The sequence below is a fragment of the Bombus flavifrons genome, chromosome 5, assembly GCF_040668555.2.
Source record: "Bombus flavifrons isolate JBK064 chromosome 5, iyBomFlav1_principal, whole genome shotgun sequence".
In the NCBI taxonomy this organism is placed as follows: Eukaryota; Metazoa; Arthropoda; class Insecta; order Hymenoptera; family Apidae; genus Bombus; species Bombus flavifrons.
The window spans coordinates 12,756,004-12,778,783 of record NC_138446.1 but is presented as its reverse complement, the minus strand read 5'-3'; the positions used below and the strand labels follow the sequence as shown (position 1 = coordinate 12,778,783).

The 22,780-nt window shown below is 39.3% G+C and overlaps 1 protein-coding gene across 22 annotated transcripts in view; it reads right to left on the bottom strand.

Annotated features, from left to right (window-relative positions):
* The window catches only part of LOC138179868 (TWiK family of potassium channels protein 7), a 322,181-nt gene that overhangs the window by 178,409 nt on the left and 120,992 nt on the right, over positions 1-22,780 (bottom strand). For 2 of the 22 annotated variants that reach the window (XM_069113091.1, XM_069113093.1), the window contains exon 1: positions 17,629-17,803. The exons of the other annotated variants lie outside the window; for them this stretch is intronic. The gene's annotated coding sequence lies outside the window, so the exon portion shown is untranslated. Of the gene's footprint in view, positions 1-17,628; positions 17,804-22,780 lie in introns of those variants that run through there. 22 annotated transcript variants of the gene reach the window in all.

The following is a 22,780-nucleotide window of genomic DNA, read 5'->3' as shown; positions in this document are numbered from 1 at the left end:
TTATTTGTGCTTTAGAGTACAACCAGTAACCGTCATCGATTATTCGTTCCACCATATTTGTATCATTGCTTCCTGACAATGAAACAATAAACGATCTTCAGCGCGCTCTTTTTCAACGTATCGATACTCGAAGACTAAAAGGAGCTCAGTGCCTTTTATTGCGATGAACGGCAGAGGAGAATTCGAAGCCAAGGGTTCTGACATGAACGGTGATACGTTCATAATGCAGCTACGATACGAAAGAGCGGTATCGATGAAGCTTTCCAACTGTTCCTTTGATATCTTTCTGATCTACGTAACGATGCACACGCACTTTGCCCTATTTACGTAACCCGTTCCATTTCTTCGCCTGGTAACAAACGCGAGGAAGAAATATTTGTAAAAGTGCGTTGCGCAATTTCTCTGCGTTATTTGCAGTATTAAAACTGAAATTTCTACGCATGAAATATTTCGTACGTTAAAGGGAGCGGTAAAATTCAGAGGTGAAATATTATGCACGAAAATTCTAGAGAATTATTCGACGCAACGCGAATTATCGTCAATATTTATATTAAAAAGAATTATCTCCGCTTGTGATTATTATTATGATCGTTGATTATGCGATAACAATGATTATTATTTTATTCGTATTCAAAGTACAAAAATATTCAATTATTTCTGGAATAAATTAATACGTAATTTGTTCTTCCAATATAATCATCTCGCGAATAACTTCTTCATTTTTTATTTAATATGCGCCATAACGGTTTTAATAATTTAATGATACTCTGTTCGTACAAACTGTCTGTTTGATCAAATATTTCGTATATTTCCAAATTCACGTCTGTGCCTGTGTTTTTATTATTTATTGAAATATGGGTTCCCTCCCCATTTGCTCATTTCAGCCGTATAAAAATGGATAGGCGATGGATACGAGATATTTATTAATTAAGAACATCGTAATGATTCCTCTCGAAAGAACGAATAAACGTTCACTTCAGCTAGCTTCTCTCCTATCTCCACCTGGCTAATAAGCGGCGATAGGAAAACAATGATAAACGACATAGCACGATGCGGACAACGGAACACGAACAACGGAACACGAACAATAAAACGCGGATAGAGAAAATGAGTTTTCGTTCGATTAAATAAAGCGTTCTCCGGTCGGGGAACCGACGGAAAAACATAAATTTCCCGGCAATTTATACAAATTACGAAGAACCATTAACAACATAGAGAACAGCGTTCCGTTCTACCGCGGCGTTTTATAAATCAGCGTATTCCTGAGCTTTCAATCTTGGTTGTATGCACATGCACCATTCTGAGCGGTGCGCATTTCCGCGTTTAATTCACTTTTTGTTTTGCTTTCCCGCCAACGATCCCCAAGTTTCACCGTTCTCGCGAAATTTTAACGCCAACATTTCGTATCCTATTTATAACAGTGATTACAGGAAAAATGCAGATTGCATGGAATAGTTTGGTTTTTATCAGCCGTCGAATGGCGACAGGAAAGCATTCACAGAGCAAGATCGACGTTGAAACGTGAAATTTGTGCGCTTGGAATGGAGAGACCGTCGCTGGAAACTTGAAATTCCAATCGGAGTAAGCAGTGGCGAATGCAAAAAGCGCAAAAATCTTTGGTATTTTATATAGTGTCGGCTGCGAAAATTCGGCAACAATATTTTAATTCACGGCCCGATCGTCAGTGTGCTCCAAGTCAGCCAACGTTCAACCACGGCAACACAGCGTGTTAGGGTGAAAAAAATGAAGGATGCACTGGTGATACAGCCTGTAGTTTTTCAACGCGCCTTCGTATGACAGCCGACGCGGCAGCGCGTCGGAATTTATGTGCAGAACACGAGTTCGCCTGAATTCATCGCACAGGCAACTTACTCTCGCACGCTGGGTTATGCGGACGCGCGCGCGGACGCACGCACACAAAACAACCACTCAACCGTGTACGTATATAAGCTTGCAGTCATGGCGGGTGTGGGAGTATCGGTTTTGCATTTTTCAAGCCGATAATTTATCAATCTCATCCCCCTCCACGTCGGTCCACGTCCCTCGATCTCTCGGCGTCGACGAGAACTAGCGAAGGGAGAGAGAAAGAGAGATGAGGGTGGTCGAATTCGACTAGGAACGATCGTTCCTGGCAGGAAAATAATGAGACTCTTTAAAGGCCGGAAGTTTTCATTCGTGGTAGGGTGCGGAAAATCGATTTTCGCACTTTGTCGACCACACTGTCGACCCTCGTGTTAGTTGCAGACGAATTTATTCCCATGCTAAGGGAGAGCTGAGTGGAAGGCTACAGTGGAATAAATATTGCGAGGATATAGAGGATGGATAATGCGTTTGAGAACGATATGTAGCGCAACTATCACTTCCTCCGTGAACATTTGTTGTAATGAAATTTTGTGTGGGCTGAACGTGACTGGAAACATCAAAGATCGCTAAAAGAAAATTCTATTAAGAAGAAAGTGCGTGTTATCTATGACACGCGGATTGGATAAAATAAAAGAATAGGAATACGAAGGACTCAAAGTTACTCTTAATTTACTTGCGTTACTAAAATCCACGTTACATATTAAAATTGTATTGCAAAACTTCATCGCATATATATACACGTATATGTATATCTTTTTTTTTTTTGTTTCAGTGCACAATTATTACGGTAAATTTAAAAGATTGGGCCACATCTGGTAGGGATTCCATTTTCCGGAATTATTCAGGATGTTACCCAGATTATGTCCGAATGATTGATAGCGGCGTTGTTATGGTAACGCACCCCATAAGCAAAATTTAAGGAACGCTTCTTCCTGATTCTCTGCATTATATAACGTACGTGGAAAGATTATTAAAACGATGCGCGCTGTCACATTGATTTACAGTTGCTAATATAGCATTGGCAATAAATTACAACTTAGAACATACATCTTTTACAACAGTTTCGATTATTAGCATACCTCAGCTATATCAAGACTTCATATTTCACATTTATATTACGGCTTTTCTCTCAGTGTTGTTGCCAATAAAGTTCCGTATTCTATCATTTAACGACACGGTCGTTCGATTCGTTTCAATCCTCTCGCAGCCATGTTCCTAGTACGATGCCTGATTTAAAAAACGGAGACCATCTGTTTTCGTTTACAATTGTAAAGAATGTTACGACATTAGACACCCGGGAACGGAGCTTAACCCGCGATTTATTATGCACGGATATGAAAGTAATCAATTTCTCGGCTCGACGAAGAAAAATGACAACATTGTCCTTGGCGAAAGTCGTTCTTCACCTCGATCAGCTTTACCCTCGGTGTGTCGTGTAACGAGGGTGGACGAATCCTATTGACTGGAAATAGGTGAACGGGTACGAAGGATAGGCGAAAACTCGTATCGGTGGAAAAGGCCGTACTCGGTATTTGCCGAGACAGAGTTTTAAAGGAAAAGACCGTCACGGTACGACCGGAGAATCCTTGCAAGGCAAGAACACACTCCACACTCGCACACGGTACAGCAATCCGAAATTATTGGTTCGTCGTTCAGCGACAGACCCGTTATATTATTCGAAGATGTGGCTGAGCGAGCGTGTCCTGTTCCCGGAATCATTATTTAACTTCAGCTTATTCAGCAGCTAGAAGAACGAAGAGGGTGGAATGTCTGGTCGAGTGGAAAAAAGTTGAAGAGACCGTTTTATTATCGAGGGCGTCATGTTGCAACGAGAAAATCGATGCCTGACATGAAAAGATCGTGTCGCAGCCAGAGAGACGAATTTTTACCGAGTTTAACGAATCGATTAAAACAGCCTTAGGAAACAAGACCGCGATTCGCGTGTTTTTGACAACGGAAAGATGCTCGAAACGTAGCCACGTTCTATACAATTAATATCCGGCTCTCACGCGGAATTAAATAATTGTTACGATTTGAAAGAATATAAACGCAATTGGACGATGAAATACAAAGTGCTAACGAGTAACCGATATCGAAGGAAGAAAAAAAAATCTCTTCCGCAGTTGATACAAAAAATTATCCGCGCTTCTCCGTCTCTATTACACGTCTCGTGAGTTTTGTCGAGAATTCTCAATTGCCTTTGCAAAACTTTCAACATGGTGTGCGAGTTTGTACCGTTTTTCGTAGTTAAGGAGTCATGGACTGTGTTGCTCGTACTTTAAAGTACTAGAGAAGTGTATAGTGCGAGCCGCATACGAAACTCTCGCAGTTTGGCTGCATACCAACCATCTTCGCGTCTCAAAGTATTTTTCCGGACCACTGGCCCTTACTGACCACTCGGTAAAATGTGATCCAAAGGCGTTTCGTTGAAAGGATGCTTTTCCGATCAACTGCTGCATAAACTATTCCAAGAAGCCGATACCTTCGATAAAAGAATATTCGATAAACTTTTATCGACAGGTGTTATACTTGTCCACTTGCTGCATAATATTACGGGAATGTCTTTTCAATATCTTTACTTTTCTAAATGACGATAAAACAAATCTTTCGTAAACAGCTTCATTATCGCCAAATATTTTTTTTTTTTTATTCATCTCCCATAGTTGTATGTTTAGATCCCAAAAGTAAGTCGCTGCAAGATTTGGAACAACTATAACGCGATAAAACTGTAACACGTTAGACGTTGGAGGCACAGAGACGCAAGAAAGGCCGCGAAAAAGTGTGTTAGGATCAAAATTGAAACTTTCCAGGCGCGTGACTCGAGTATGTATATCGGTCACGAACCTCCGCTGAAATGTATCGCGCGATAAAAAGGTATCATCGAAAAATTCGGTGGATGGTCCTAAAGTATGCAGCAGTCGCTAAACCTGACCAGACACGATAAGATCGCTTATATGGGAATACACCATAATCGTGGAAGAAATTTTATTTTCCCTACTTTCTGCCTCTTACTTTTTCGACGAACTTGTTTCTAGCCTGGCTAATGACGGCCCTTATCTTCATCCTATTTGCACCTTCCATCAAGCCGGTCTTTTATGCGATGCAAATAGCTTTTTTGTTCAGTTAAGACGAAAGACCAAGAGGAAATGGCTCATGGCCTCTTGAAAGGACGTTTGCGCGACTTAGGAGGACAAAAGTGCACTGCGAGATTTAACTCTTTGTCGTGGCCTGATAATAATTGTTTCCTCGTAATTCATGGAACGCATTCAGGAGTGTGTTAAGATGTATCACGGCGCTTCAATGTTTTACGTCAGGGTGTAACGTCGAGATACCAACCGAGAGCAATTTATTGTGCTCACTTTTCCTTCTAATGGAAATTAAGAGGTCGATGTGACACGCTAAGGCGGCTCTGAGACTCGTTTCATGGAACGTGATAATGACGAATCTAATTTTACTCTGTTATCAAGGGTAATTATAGAAATAGACGAAGAAGTAACAACGATATGATCGTAATTGTTAGGCGAATTTAGTAAACGGCCGTGAAATTTTATTTTTTGTAGATTAACTATATGACAATGGCGAATCTAACTTAACTCGGTACCAGGTATGTAAATATGAAACCGGATTTTTGTATAGAAAATACACGTTTATTGTATGAAAATGATTAAAAATATTTTATTCGAAGTATTGCCCATCGCTAGCTATACATTTTTCCCACCTGTCTGGCAATTGGTGGATGCCACGCCAAAAAAACTGTCGCTTTTTTTAGGCAAACCAGTCATCGAGCCATTTTCGTACATTTTCGTAAGAATTGAAGTGCTGGTCAGAAAGTGCGTGTCCCATCGATGCAAATAAATAGTAATCGGACGGAGCCAAGTCTGGTGAGTAAGCCGCGTGCGAAAGTATTTCCCAACTGAACGCTTCGATCGTTTCCTTGACCGGTTTTGCTGTATGCGATGGTGCATTATCACGAAGCAAAATTACTTTGTGTTGCCCTTTTTGATATTCTGGTCGTTTTTCACGCATAGCTTGATTCAAATCGATCATTTGTTGTCGGCAGCGCTCGGTATTAACGGTTTCGCCAGGTTTTAACAGCTCGGTGGTCTTTTTCGGTGGTCTTCCACGTTCTTCGTTCCTCGCGTCAAAATTGCCACTTCTGAATTTTTTAAACCACTCAAAGCACCGTGATTTACCAAGAGCATGCTCACCGTAAGCTTCGACAAGCATTCGATGCGATTCTGCAGCAATTTTCTTCAAATGGTAACAGAAAATCAATGCTGTCCGCAAATCGTAGCTTCCAGGCACAAAATTTGACATGTTCAACGCTATTACAAACTATGCTGTTGTATGAAACTTGTATTGTTCCGAGTCGAAAATGTTTGTGAGATGTCAACAAAGACTTTTGGCATCAATGACGCAGTCTAGTGATAGCTACATTATCAGCTAGGGCCATCTATATGCAAATCCGGTTTCATACTTACAGGCCTCATAATTGATAATTATCCTTCCGTCTGCAACTTTGGTTTTACTGGCGTTGTACGCATACTGAGGCGTTTAAACCTTTGCGGCTTTTTAGATTTTTGTGTTTTAAAAAATCTCCAGAAATTCTTACTCAGAATAACCTTCCGAGTTTCTAGAATATCATCCAATAGCTTTTATCGCTGTGCGTAACTTTAATTTTTTTAGGCAAAGCAAAATTTCAACGAAATCGTGGGAAGAATGAAAAATTGCTTCGGTACGCGGAAATAGACGAAAAAGTCAGCATTGTTAGAAGAATTTAGTAAAAGATGTAATTTTATAGGATATAACGATGGAAAATCTAACTTTATTTTATAATAGATAATTATAGAAATGGATGAAGAAGCAACAATGATATACATAATTGTAATTTCTAGAAGAATTTAATCCTACTATGTTCTCGATACGTTTTCGATCCAATTATATTCTTCGATGCACGTACACTCGATTCTCTTCTATGATTTGTACATGCAGCTATTTGTAGAAAACGTTGCTTTGTTGCAGATTGAAACGAGATAAAATGTTTCCCTAGAACTATGCTTTAATGTGGTTAATTCGGAAAATCGATATCTTTGTTACACGAAAATACCCCGAGGAAATTCAACGTTGGTTAAACAGTCATGATAAATAAAATAATATTTTCAAAATGGCGTGCCACGCGGTGCTAGTAAAACATTTCGGAAACAGCATGATAGCTAGGTAGACAAAAACCAATTTTAATCAGAGAAGCTAAAAATGAAGCTTATAAATCAGGCAGTGTGATTTATGCTGTTTCGAGTTAACGATGAAAACAACTGTAAATACGACGGAAAATATTCGTCCTAACTATAAATAATAAAACGAATAATTATAAAAACGTAAATAACCCGCGAAGCAACGTTTGAATCGTTTTGAAATTAATTCATTTTCGTACTGTACAAGTGCGATTATTAAATCGACAATTAAATTCCGTAAGAACGGTTTTAAGAAATGAACTAAAAAATCGTAGCAAAAAGAATATTAACCGTTACAGATTCGCGTGTCTAAATTATTCATGAATTCGTGGGTATTCTGAAAAAAAATTCTTCGTCAAGTTAGGGAAAAGAAATGCCAGAAGAATGGGAAATAAAAATAACAAGGCCCAGAGAGGGAAATGTAGTTGTTCGTCAGGAAGAAAATTGAATTCCCCGTCGAAGCGCAGCACAGAGAAAATTTATAGCGCTGTTCCGCAGAGGACAGCCAGACACCAACGCGCGTCCGTGTTAATCGATCGCCGTGATTGCACAGATGAAAAAAGGGCCGTGCCACGGCCATTATTCGGCTTCTCCTCATTGTCGAAACGAGCCGCGTCTAGTTTCCAGCCGGTCGAAAACGTCTCTGTCGCGAAATCGCTGGAGAAAAGCTTTCCCTTGAGCGCGTCTCCTTTCGAACGAATACAGGGGCTGCGTAACGTGCGGTTGAATCACCGGTAATTAGTACCGGTGAATGGGAACTATGAAAACGGAGATAGTGGATTTTCAGTATAATGATAATTAGAGATCGTTTTGCACGTTTCACGCGGTACACTTGTTCCATTGATCGTAGAAGTTAATTGCTGAACGCTGGGGGAAAAAATTCGCCTCGAGCGTCATACGATACGGTTCGAGACTAATAACGCTGCAATTATGGCTTAACACGATCCTGCGACTCGAAAAAATTGAGCCGCACAACCAGGGCAATGAATCTGTGGAAAAATATTTCGAATTCCGATGGGAGACGACGTACATGATTTTCGTATCATCGTTGGTTACCGTTTCTACGATAAACGATAAGTATGGGAAAGAAACGAAAGAGGAAAGAGCTTTACGATATTTTCCGAACGACGTGACACAATGCGCGTCAATCTTTCACGTTCCCGATGTTTTTCGGAAACGCGAATAAAACGAATGCAACTTTTTGAATGGAACGTCATATATATTTTTCTATGTCGAAAGTGACTGTCGAGTAGAATTCAACTACTCGTAACACGACGTCTTTTAAAGCAGCGTGAACTTGCAAAGCAAAGAAATTCATAAATACAAAATTCATAAATAATACGGACATCTGCTGGTTTTAATGGATTCCTTGGAGACAGCAATAAAGTATAGGCAGAAAATATTATAGTTAAAGCAAGGTTCGGTGTAAACCTAAAATAATCTTCGAATTGCCAATTGTCCGAAACTAATGACAACAATCTAATCGGATTCGACGTTGGCGCTACGCTGACAGAAATTAGGGGTGGAATCGGTACAAGGGAAGGTAGCATCTGGGGCTGACGTCTCGTCAATGCAGGCTTGGAATCTGCGGTTCCTCGGTTTCTCCGTTGTACAGGCGAAAGTGAGAAGGAGCCAGATACTAAAGTAAGGGGAGGCGGATAACGGAACGGAGATCCGTAAATCGGATAGAGGGGCGGGTACATACATGCAAGACAGCATGGCCAGCGATTTCATAGCTTCCCATTTCGGCTGAGGCTGTCGCGTGATTTATATGAGAACGATCTCGCGTCTGGTGGTGCAAGTAATCGCGCGATGATTGCCGTTTGTAATTGATTGCCAATCGCCCCCGTCGCTTAATCCCTGCTGCTTTTCAGAAAATTCACACGATTAGATTAAACGGCGAATAATATCAAACGTAACAAAACGAGCTCTTTGATCGACAAATAATTAGGATAAAATGTTTAAATCTCGCGCGAACGAACGGAAAACAAATGGTGCTACAAACGCGATTAATATCTGAGAAATAATTAATCGTTCTTCAGTTTATACGGGAATAAAAGTTTCCTTATACGAGTATAACAATCAAATTGAATTTGCATGTATGTAGGAATGTTATATTATAAGTTAATAGAAAACAGTATGATAAATACAATATCGTTGCACTCACACGAAATCGAATATAATACCGCGTTTCGCGTATTCGTTTCTCACTAATTCTACGACACAACAACACAATGAACTTCACACGACCACGATAAATTCAACTCTGACAGCATTTTCCATGCTCATTTTTCCTTTAACAAATCTTGGTAACGCTCACAACACTCCTTGAAAAAATTAACATATCTTGACAACGTTTATAAACAATTACCCCTCACGTCACGTCCTTCCCCGACGTCACATCATCCCACATGTATGATAAATCGATGATCGATCGTAAATAGCTTCAGGTGCTCCTTTTTAATGTCGTAGATACGTATTTCCATAAGACTAAATTGTAATCACAATGATCTTTTATTTTACGCGACTTTCAATTAATATCCTCTACATACTTAGCGATAATTTTACGTTCTGAACTGAAATTCACGAGGACGATTATCGTCCGAAGATTATTCTAGTCAGTTTCATTTGCATGAATAGACAATTTCATCGAGGAAACTCGACACAATAACCATAACAATCGCCTACTAACGCCATAGGATCCCTCTTATTGACACGATTAGCCACAGGACTGTTTCATTAAGCGAGGCTAGTTAAAGTCAATCTGCATGCTAGCCGCTGTATTTGTAATGTAGAAATCTTCCGTAATAGAATTTTCCACCGGCTTCGACATCTTGAATTCGTAGATAAACGTTGAACGCGATCGTAGCAACGCGTTATCGCGATACGATGGACGCGATTTACGCTGCTATCGTCGCAAGATGCTGCGGCCTTTTCAGTACAGGGCTATAGATACGGCGAATGAAAAAATATACGAGCCGTTTCGGAATTTCGCTGGTGCGGTACTAACTCCGACAATATAAACCGTACACAACCATCGATCGTTCCACGATCGTTTTGAGAAGGTTCAAATCCAACAGCGATATTCGCGAATGCTGATTATTAATTTTAGGAAAGAAAAGATTCTCATTACCTTTTTACTACTTCGGTAGTACAGTTCGCTACTGTCTATTATTGAAATATATTTTATGATCAACTTCTGCAAGGAATTTTCCTCTGGATCTTATCCTTCATTACTTGATGCGTTGACTACCACGGCGGTCATCGATGACCGATGATTAAAATAAGATAAAATGGACCAGTAATTTTCTATAACGCGATTTAGATATCATTTTTTTTCTATTTATTTATTTAAATTTTACAACTTGTCCAGTAGGACATTAATTAGAAATCATTGTGAGAAAAAAATACACAGTTGCAATATAGGGTGTTTTAGCTGAAAGAGACCGTTTGAACGTCTCCTTGGTTTTCATCGTCATGGAAAATGTCTGTAGCAAGATTTAAAGGATTTCCGGAGAGAAACACGACGGAAGAAAAACTCTTTCTTTTTTTAGATTTTCGAGATCGTCGTCATTCTTTCTACAGAGAACGTGTATTTATTCTGTTGCATCTCGTAGCAAATTGCAGACGAGGAAATAGATCCGAATATGCTCGGATGATTTTGAATACTAAAACGATGATACTGTAGGGCAATGTCTGGATGCTATGTGGGCTTACGATTTAGGTTATTAAATGTTCGAAATGATGTTCGTTGGTAAAGAGAGTGGAGAACAATGAATTATTGAATGTATTAATTTACGTTTATCAACAGATATAAACAAGGGCCATTCTCTAGCTAGCTGATTACATAGCGATCGTTACTGTATCGGTAAACGTTCCGCGATAGATAATTATTCGAAACAAGAGAGATTTGATCTGATTTACATCTATGTCGAGGCAAACCGGTGCATAAAAGAAGCTACATAGCTGTAGAAAGAACGATTTCCCAATCGCAAATCGCGTTCATCGTACATGAAAACAATTAAAAAGCTAAAGACAAATCGGTAAGATTAAAAACGAAAAATCATCGCTTTGAACGTTTAATAACATAAACCTACAATCTTCACTTCACATACCTACAATCCAACAACACTGTCTTACAATATCATCGTCCTTTTGATGTTCATGATCACCTCAAAGTATTCCAATGTATTTTCTCGTCTGCTGCAAGATGCAATAAAAAGAATACACGTTTCCTATGATAAACATCATATTGAAAGCAAAGAAGACGTTCAGATTGCATTTTGTAGACAGGACACCCTGTGTAATAGTATGAAAAAATTGAATGTTACATCGAGTATACGAAACGAAATATCGAAATCATAAAAATAATCGTGTAATGGTATCTTCACGATATCATCGTACAATAAAGTTGTCTGTTACATGAACCCTATCGTACTTCACGCGATAGTGATTTTGTTGAAATACGTCGAATATCTGGCTTTCTATTATTCACGTTTATCGTTCTCGTAGATAGTGGCAGTATCAAGGAATACGATAAAATTGGAACCGGTTAGCTGGAAAAGGTGAAGCCTGGTTTCCGTAATTCAGGTGCGCCAGCGAGAAAAGAGTCGGTAAAATAATGTTAGAAAATAAATTCAAGCTCCGGTTATTGTCCAAAGTGGTAAAAGTATGTGGCACGTGCCACATTCCAGTCGCGACTATCTCTCCAGAAGAGATCTCGGGGCATTATCCCTCTCATAATTTCGCAGGCAGCTTACACCAGCTTAACTCCCCGTCGGTGGGGCGCGTCTACGCGTTTTTCCCTCGACCTCGCGCACCTATTTCCAGTGCTTGCAGCCTGCCCTCTCATAAACTTAACATAAGGGTTAAGTCTTAGCGCAGCCTCCCCTCTATTTAGCCTTTTTATTCCTTTTGTGGCCTGGCTACCTCTTGTCTCGTACGCTGTTCCGCTCACATCAAAGGCTATACTTTCCGCTCGTTACACGAAATTATGCGGCAACTCGCGTGTAATTTCTCTTTCGGCGAACGTTTCGAAAATACGAGCAACATTGTCGAATTCGTTGGCGTTTAACTGTACACTTTCCTATGTATCGATATTTATCGTTTTTTAAATAGAAAGCGTGTTCAAAATCGAATTAAAAATTCGCTATCAATTCTTTTTTATTTCGTCCCACTGTTTCTCTTCCTACCGCGCGAGATAATTATTTTTCATCCGGTTCTACGAACGTATAAAATTCCACGATAGAGGTTTCCATTTAAATGGAACAGCGACCAACTGATATCTGCTGGTATACTTAAAAACGATGTTGTAATTCGATGTTTCACGTACAATTTGTAAAGAAAAATTGCTAATTTCTATGCGATAATATTTATCGGTTAATATTCGAGATAAGACGAGGCGCGAGCATGTTTAAACGTATATTTTTCATCGGGACGGACTATAATTTTTTATCGTCGCAACGTTTACATTTTTGTACCTTTGTTTTGATATATTAATGAAAATTTACACTATCGTCGTCTCGAAGTACATCGGCGGAACAAAATGGTGTCAGAAAATTATTAAAGCGCAGTCACGACCTCTGGTCGGCGAGAGGAATTATGTGCATTTGATTATCATTAATATCGACTTCATCCATAAATTTGTTCTAAACAAGAGGGCAATGGAAGTACTATGGAAAATTGTGTGTCCGTGACAAGCTTCTACACCGGAAGATGACACATTCTAGCCACTCGATAAAATTGCGAGATCCTTGAAACGTAAAAATGTCAGGGAAGGATAACATATCATGTTTTGTGAAAGTTGATGAATGAGTACAGACTGTCTGAAGGATGAAATAAGTGGCCGGGTGTAACGTGTTATTCGTCAAAAGATAAACGACGAAACGGATCTCGATTTTTGACGTGGCGCGAGCCCGGTGAACCGTTTCAACTTTCACAGCGCATAAAATACTTTGTGAAATTGTTTTAACAGAATAGCCTCTTGCGTAAAAGCGCTTGGAAAAATAAATCTACGCTAAATTCTACCGAACGTAGGTACACGTTCTATTAAAAACTGAACTCTATCGGATTTGAACAAAAATAACGAAGAAACATTTCTAACCGTGTACAAAAACGAGTACGTTCGCAAATTCGAAAACGTAGCGAAATATAGTATTTTCCTCGACAACGAGCGTTGTTATTTGCAATTTTTCGAGTATACATCTAGCTGTTTCCTGAAGAGACGGATATACGAGCGGTCCTCGTCCGTTCCCTCCTCGTATTCGCGAACGCGTCGGATAAAATACCATCGCTCCATTTTGTCAGTGGCATTGCAATTTCGCGGAATTCACCTACGGACCTATCATCGTGTCGCATCTTTCCGCGATGGGCGTTGCATCAATGAATATGCATGTCGTATCGTGACGGATCGAATCGACGTTAATCGAATTCATTTCTACTCGGTACACGATACCAAAGACACGCTAACGATCGTTAACTTAATTCATTTGAAATAATTACACGACACCTGTTGAGAACGACAATTTGTACATATAGAACCTTCCCGTATCGATTTCAACCTTCGCGATTTCATACGTTTCGAGCATCGAAAACTCGTCATTAATTTTCTACAACGATAATTGTTTGGCGGATAACTATTACGCTGGTTCGCGTCTTCTCTCGTAGTAGCGGCAAATTGCATCGTTTTCAGCGTGTAACTTCATCACCTTAGAAAGCTCATCACCTTGGATTTCCAGAAACGTAATTGCTCGAGAAGGGATTCAACTTGTCCTTTCGTGGAAGGGCGGTCTATCGCAAGGAACAAGCTTGAATGTAACCATGATTTATGACTCTGCGGCTGCTAAGGATATAGCTAGAAATGCAAGAACATCGGCTGCGATAGCGTTTCCGTGATCTACAATAAGCCGCTAAAAACCTGAGATTGCGTGTATAGCGTAATTGCAGGAAGAAACGGATCATTCGTTTCTCTGAAGTATAATATCCGTTAGTTGTTGGCGAAAAGTTACTTCATAAAGCTCGTTGTAAAATTTAGGTCCTGTTAGAACGGCCGGAGGAAAGAGAAGAACGAAATCACCTTTAAAACGAAGATCATTCGCCAAGAGGAAGTATCGTCGAACGAAGAAAGATCTCTCGATCTTTACTCGTTATGCATGCGTTTATAGCGTTTCAATGATCTACAATGAGCCACTGGAGAACGTGAGATCCTGTGTGTGGTATAATTGCTGAAAGTATTTAATTTCTCTGAAACGTGATATTCGTTAGGTGTTGGATAAATTTAGTTGCTTTATAAAGCTCATTCTAGGATTTAGTCCCTGTTAAAACGGCCGAGAAGAAGAAAAGAACAAAATAACTGGGTTCCCCTTTAAAATGAAAATTATTCACTCAGAGGTATTATCGAATGAGGAAACCTCCCAATGTCTGCTCATTATACAGCTCGTGAAACACACTCTGTACACACGGGCTCGCGTTCCCCGTTCAGTGTAGGTTTCTGCCAGGCGTATTCACGTTCTTCCTTGGCCTTCTCGTTTCTACCTGCCGCCTCGTTATGTATTTTATTCCGCGGTAATAGAGCCCGCAAACGATTTCCTCGGTAAGTGGCAATTTACATAAACGAACACCCGAAACATATTCCTGTCTGCTTCCATACCGTGATTCGTCATATCCACCGGTACTCGCCGACTTTCCGCTGCCGTAATATCATTACAATACCGTTGCCGTTGAAATACCAGCGAAATCTTACACGTTACGCAGCTATCTATTTTATTCGAAATGATCAACCGTTGCCTATCATCGATATGCTAATTAAAATCTGTTCCATTTTCCCGAACAAGGAAAATCGGTTTTGAACATGGACGAATAAACGTCAGTATAAGTATAATTCGCTGTGGACGAAGCACGAGATACCTTTCTTCGTGAAGCATCCGCGATATGTCGAATTCAATGAACTTTCCTTACTAATCATCGAATAACAACGTACACGACCAATTAAATATTCGATTACTCCAAATTCTCTGAAATCGTGTTCTACAAATGTTTTACATTGACTAATGTAAAGAGAGTACGCTCGACCGACGATTAAAGCTCGTTTCTCAAGTGATGACTAATTTTACGTTTACCGACAACGTAAACACAAAGTTGATAAATGGCACGAGGTTGAGAAACGCAAACAACGATTTCACGTTAATTAACGAAGATATAGGGCGAAACGAACTCGATTATCATCTTGCACGATTATTAGTAGTCGATCGAATAGAAAACTGCAGAAACGAACTCAATCGAGAGACAATAACGTTCAAGTTTTTAGACAAAATATGACCGAGGTCGACAACGATGGAAAACAAAGGCTCGATTTGTCAGCGGCTGTTTGCCGTAGAAACCGTGTTACTCATCCTTTGAATAGAGTTATTTTCCGAGCGGTGAATAAACAGCGATAATGAAGCAATTCTCGTGTTGTTCTGTATGCACCGTACAGCTTGTTCGCTTGCCTCGTGTGTACACTTAAAACACCTCTAGCAATTTAACGGTTGTACAGTCGAAGTGTTGGCGATAGACTGCTACTGATGAAAACGATTTCCGAAATTGCAGGATAATTTATCAAGTAGGGGACCCATTCGTACTTGACAGAAACGAATAGCGCGGGAACAGAAGCTAATAAGCCGCAAACGATTCGTCCGAGAAACGAGCGAGCATTTTCGGCCGACCGAGTCACTGACGGATGCTGCGTATGTGACTTCTGTTCTATCGTTCTGCCTCACGAACGTTCCACGATTATTCTAACGAGTTGTGCTTTATTCCTGAAAACCAATTTAACAAAGAAAATAATATCGATTTACTGATCTCTTTACGGAATTTTTCTAAAAATCTTTTATCTCGTTGCTACGACTGTTCTAAAATTGTTCTCTCTTAACTTCAGTGACGTTTCGATGTAGTCTCGACGAGTCATTTGTCAATTGCTGTAATTATTATCGAGATCGATTCGTCGATCTTTCTATCGTTGCACGAACTGATGAAACTTGGAATTTGGAATTAGAATTTAAAATATTGTAGTGCCTTAGAGTGTTAACGCTGTTTCGATCTGATAGTTTCAAAAAATAATGAACTCCAGATCAAAAAATTATCATCGTTATTTCTGATCGCCAACCCGAATTACATTCAAACTTTTGTAATAACAACTGTAGTTACAAATAGACGAACATGCTCTCTAGAAATCAGTATCAATATCCTCATCGAGTATTATCTGTCAGTATCATTACGAGAGTCTTCATGGCGATCAGCATAGCGAATTATCAGAGCGAGTTCTACGATAGAATCGAGTGAGAGACGGTTGCGATCGACACACACTATCTCTGTACTTGTATTCAAAGTGCTTTTAAAATACATTGACCATTACATTTTACCACTCGTCTCCTTAATAACCTAACACGTTTAATACCACCTCAATATCATGAAAAATTGAATTTCGATGCTAATAACTCATGGTTCGTACATTTTAATTTGTATAACCAAGCGATTATATCGTTTCGTTTCATTGGTTGGTCTCGCTCTTCAGAACTTGCTTCTAATTTCATTTTTAAATTAAACATCAATCAACCGTTTAACAATGCAAATTGCGAAAATGCTATTGGTGCGATTTGATAAAATTATTAATGAAAGATATAAACGCGAGTAGCAATGGGTTCGTGTTAAAAACTACTATCTACGTACGCTTAATAAAAACGATCGAATTTTATTCTCTTATTTACGCACGTGGTTCTACTACGTATAATTTTTAGCGGGAAATTAATTTGACACGCGATTCTATGAATTCGCATAACTATTGCAACGTTTGTAAATTCAATTTTCCATGTTCGATATTTGCAGCTGTTATTCGATCAACGTTCTTTCACGAATATTTCAAGTGTTTTCACGTGGAAGAATAAAAATTTGATCCTACAAAAATGTCACAGTCGCGTTTCTCGTTGCATTGTTCGCTCGTACGAATTCGCCATCATCCTTCGCTGACAACTATGCCTCCTCGCCGGTTTTCACGTTGTAATGTCCACAACTACCTGGCGTTCGACATAATAGACAATTTGGTTGGTAAGTCGAGGCGGAAAATTGTCGATAAAGCCAATAAAAACACCGCGATTCGCAGAGAACGAGGACCATTTTCCAGCGAGTTGTTCTCTTTCTCTCTTTCTCGCTGCATTTGCCTTTCCGCGTTCCTCGTCGAATACAATCAAACATTGCTACGACCAGACAAAAGCCGACGTTCACGGAGAAGCAAAAACGTGGAACGCTTTGACGGAAAGCAAACGTCTTTTCGTATTCTTAAGACATTTCTCTTGCTATAGTTTTTTCTTCTTCCGTTTCTCCGATCCTCGTGCTTTTTTATTATCATCGGTAATCCGACATTTGATATATCACCTGTTTCCATTCCCGACGGCCAATCGATTTTTGCCGTTCCACTGGTTTAACTTGCTAGTGATACGAAGTATAAAAAGTCAGACCTGACTCGCTAAAATGCATTGACGCCGTAAACTAAATTACATACTTGCGGCTCTCCGTTTGTCAATCGTGTTTTTATCGGCGCTTTGTTTCAACGTTTCCTCAACGTTCTTTAACTTCAGTTCAATTCTGTTTAAGTTTGCACGAGCGTCGATGTTGTCGGGTTCAGATAAAGAACCGATCAGGCGCGACCCTTGCCCTACAAACCTCCGAAGCTACAAGCGCTTACCTGTAGGAAAACGAAGGCACACTGCAACATGATATACAAGACAATACAAAGGGCGTAGGTCATGGTATAGAAAGAGAGAGAGGAAGAGAGAGAGAGAGAGAGAGACTTGTAAATATTGTAATAATGTATTAAATGTATTGTAATAATGTATGTAATGTAAATATTGTAATAAAGTATTCAGATACTTTAAATGTCCTTAAAATATCTTGACGGAATTATTTAGCCCTTCGGTAAATATTTACATTCTTTAGGTCTAGCCAGGAATGTGCGCGAAACGTTGAGACAAAGCGCAATTTATTATGATGGAGACGCGAGGAATCGCGAATATGTCATTTACTCATCGTAAACGTTTGAATGCTTCAAAATTAAATTACATTCTATCCCGAGAAAGTAACAAGCTTTTTACATAGCAAAATTACGAATGTTTCCATCGGTTGTCTGGGACGTAGGTGGTGGTAAGGAGTAGTTGACTGTTGTTTATACGACAGTGGTTGGGAATTTTATGTGGCTGGAGAAAGTTGGGTCCTAGATTATTCCACGCTTGAGAGCGAAAATTTGTTGCATGCGACTGCTCGACATTTAGGTATTATAAATTATAAACGCGTCTGCTGGCGGAATGTGCTGACCCTGCAGCCTTTATAACGGTCTTAATAACATAGAAGGAGCAATTTGGTACAAGCGAACGTTTAATTAAAAATTTTTACGTGAAAAATAGATTTAAAGAAGAAGTATAGTAAAACGCCGTTTATCCGAACAGACAGTTTACCTGGACAAGACAATTCGGAGAACCGAATAGCTCTGATTGTTATCCCTTCCTCTCCGGCTCTTCTTATCAGTTCCAATAAATACTAGTAAATTACAGATTTCTATGCATTATTTTATTTTTACGAACATAACTAAACAAATGAAATTTAAATAGAAATTTGTTTCATCTGCCATCAAATATTATAACAAATACACTATTTTGGATACTTTATACATTTCTATATATTATATGCATTTTTTCATCTTCAGACTCATATCTACATATTGAGATTTCAGTGCCACGATTTCGATTGTTCCTTCTTTGACAGAGAATTTATATCGAATGAAACTAAACAACCGCATAGAATATACTCGTTAATATAGTGATATACAGGGTGGTTACAGGGTGGTACACTGGTGGCACAAGCGGAAAGGGGGTGATTCTACGCGAAAAAAGAAGTCGAAAATATAGAATAAAAATTTTTCGTTCGAGGCTTTGTTTTCGAGAAAATCGACTTTGAATTTTCGCTCGGTACGCGTGCGGTACGTTATAACGGATCTCACTGTACATCGTTGTCTCGATGGAAAAATTTAAAAGAAAAAATAAAAAAAAATTTTTATTCTATATTTTCGACTTCTTTTTTCGCGTAGAATCACCCCCTTTCCGCTTGTGCCACCAGTTACCAACCACCCTGTATATTCGTTACAAGAATAAGTGTTTGCGCGTATTACAAAATTATTCTCGATCGTAGTTTGAATAATAGAGACTCGGTAATAACCGCTTGTACAATCGATTGTTACTATTTGTTGGAATACAACGATATTAATCGCATACAGATGAGGTGATTGATCGAACGGATTCTTCCCTTCGTTGCCCAGCGATATCCCCACTAGTGTACGTTCGTTAGACGTACCGCGCCGGCTGGCGCGTGCAGGCTCTTCCGAGAATTCGGCGGAAGAAGCGTAAGGATATGGATGGAACATTGGGCACGTCGAGAAGCTGCTGGAAGGTTCCGTGACACGTGACGTAACACAGACATCTACTAAGGTCACACTCTTTACTGCATAGAGAGTGGAGGTTCACAATCTTTTCAAGGGCCATGGGTCACTAAGTCAGTCAGTCTGAGAATAACTAGCCAACTGTCAACATTCCACAACGCTCACTTATATTTCCTGTAATTTTTGTTTAATAAATATCACATAATATTATTTCAACACAAACATCGTGTCTTCCACAGATTATTAATCTTAATTTCGAGATTAAATTCTAACACTATTATTATTAGTGGCCCGCATGAACGAGATTCTACTGTTTATAACATAGTGGTGTAAGTATGATCAACCAAGTACGATATACGGATTCGATGGAAGAATATTTTTTAATAAACGAAAAGCAAATAAATCTGGTGTTTGCCAGAAGAATGAGAATGAGATCGAAGCAGTGTCAAATGGAAGGCGATAAATTCATTGGATTGGAATTCCGTTCTCTCGAAAGGTTCGCGTTCTCCGTGCAAGGTTCTCCAGTTGATACCGCGTAATCTAGAAACTGAAGGAAGATAAGGATCGAATAACCGATAGAAAAAGGAGACGAAAAGGAGGCGCACGGTCGAATGTCTTGAGTCGAGCAGGCCACCGCCCTTTGCGCAAACACGACTGCGCGCTCAGTTAAGAATATTTTATCGGGGAATATTCTCGCGGATTGGGTGACTCCGGGGGTCCCGCAGGAATCCTCCTGACATTGCGGAATTCCTCGAGATCCCGGTGCGCCGTCCGAGCGAGCATTTTTCTTTCCTCTCGTCTGCTGCCTCGCGCGCCTCAGTTGCGATACATCGTCCTCCGTGCCAGCCCGAATAAACGAATAAAAATGCGAGACGTTCCTAAAAGATTGATTTTGCACGTCAGTCAACCGAACGACGCGGTCTACGAATCGTTGTAGACACAAAGGCAGACGAAACACGATAGAAAAATCTCTCGTTGGTCATTCGCGATCGTATTTACAAACGGTCATTCTATTCGAACGAACAATTGATTTTATAATATTACAGCGAGGGTTCGAAACGCTGTTATCTTGGTGTCTTTATTATTCGTGAAATTCAGAGAATTCCACAGGCAGACGATTTAAGAGACAATCGTGCGTTTGATATTGTTACAGTTTGCGCAGTTCTCCAGCGAAGATGTGGATGGAACGCAGTCCAGATATCGTATAACGTATGGTATGATATTGTCAAGATTTCACGTCTACCTTTTTGGATATTTGCATTTATTTGGCGATGGTATAACATTATTTTTTTTATATTAACACATAATATGTACTGGGTTGATTGTGACGAAAACTCGGAGGTTGGCGCTACTACTTGCAAATACTTGAAAACAGTGAATATGAAATTTAAGGCGGCAAAGCATAACTTCAATTTCAAAGAACCTATGTAAGAATGTTTGTCGTCGCAATGTGTTTACGTAATATTTTAAGGTAATATTTTCTCTGTCAATTCCCTTTCCCTTTATCATCTTTCACTTCGCCGTACGAGCCATTTTCTTTCGAAAATATTACTTTACATATAGAAAAACTGTAGCTCATTTTTTGAGAGAAACTCCATGGAAATGCGGTAAATTTTTGCACAGAGATAGAAACGTGTATATTTTTAATCTATTTTATTACGAGAAATCACGTAGACTACCGTGAAAAATGAATTTTCCTTTAATGGAAAGCAAATAGCAATCCAGACAGTCGATCGAGTCCAAAAGAATTGAAAATCATTCCGGTTTGCAGCAGAGGCGAACCGTTCAAAGTGATAAGAAAACAATGAACCAAATTCCCATTTAACTAATGAATGCTGTGTAATTAACGTAGAACAGAGGAATCGTTACTTTCAAGAATCTCGTCTCGTCTTTTCAGAGCAAGAACGATTAATTATACAGCATGATCTATCGAAACTTGTTCTCCAATGGCTTCGTAATTAATCTGTACAATACTCTCGACGTCTAATCCGCTAGCACTTTCCTCGTCAAGTAGATTCATACTTTTTCACACCTTTTTATCGTATTCGTAACCGATCATCGCTTATCGCTATCGAAAATTCTATATTCTCGTCTAATGGAAAAGTGACGGTGAAATATCGACGAAAGAAACTATCCTACTGATTAAATTTACAGAATTCTGGGTAATCCTGCTCAAATTCTCGCCTCAAGGATAATAGATAAAACGTTGATTGCAAATTTTTAAATCGCTTAATATTCTTTAAATTATTTAAATCTGCAAAAATCGCTATAAATTATACAGCGTGTTCCAGTTTTTTCTGCCAAATGCTACTAGCATATTCTATGAACAAACGCTTCGTTAAAAATGTACGATAAAAATGCGAAATAATAACGAACCGTCGGGTCAGAAGAAAACTTCGGGCACACTGTATATCGATAGATTTCCATGGCTTTTATTTATTTCGTGTAAATGTTTGCGACGCGAAGTATGTTAAACCCGTGCCTGTAAACTGTTTCGAATAATTCAGCCAGACGGAATATAGGTCGACCTACTTTGTTTTATTTTATTTGCACGTGTAAAATAGAGACAAAGATGTGCGATACTATCGTGCGTGGCTAGCTACATTTATGTAAGAGAAGATAAATCGGTTAAACCAAAAAGCGTCGAGTATCATTGAAATTTTCAATGCAGACCGAACAAATCGATACTGAGAATTAAATGTTTACTCTTGTTGCTCGTGTCTTCGTTAAAATACGCGAACGAAGTGTGCGAGTGTTTCGTCCTTCCGCAAATCATATTAACACGTTCTTAAGCTTGTATTAATAGAATCTTAAACTTTTTTATTCTAACCGTAAGCAAGTAGGAAGTTTGTAAGAGGAAGCTTTATCCGCGCCATGGGAAATGGATCAACTTTTTAATGCAAAACGTCATAACAAGATAGTTAATAAAGTTGTGGTTAAGTTACTTGTGAAAACGCTGCAAGGAAATTACGCCGTATAACGGTTATAGGGTGATGGATTTTTTACACTCACAATTTAAAAAAGAGCTGAATAAACGTCGTGCATTGATAAACATGCAAATCACGATAATCAGATGCATGATCTAAGTATAATAAAAGTTAACCGCCAAACAGATCTGTGAAAACACTTAGAAAAGTGGATTGGGAAACCTTTGATCGCAATTTGTTCGACAGCATGAAACATTCGAAATTCCTTTGAGAACGAGAATCAGACCGAGTCAAACGAG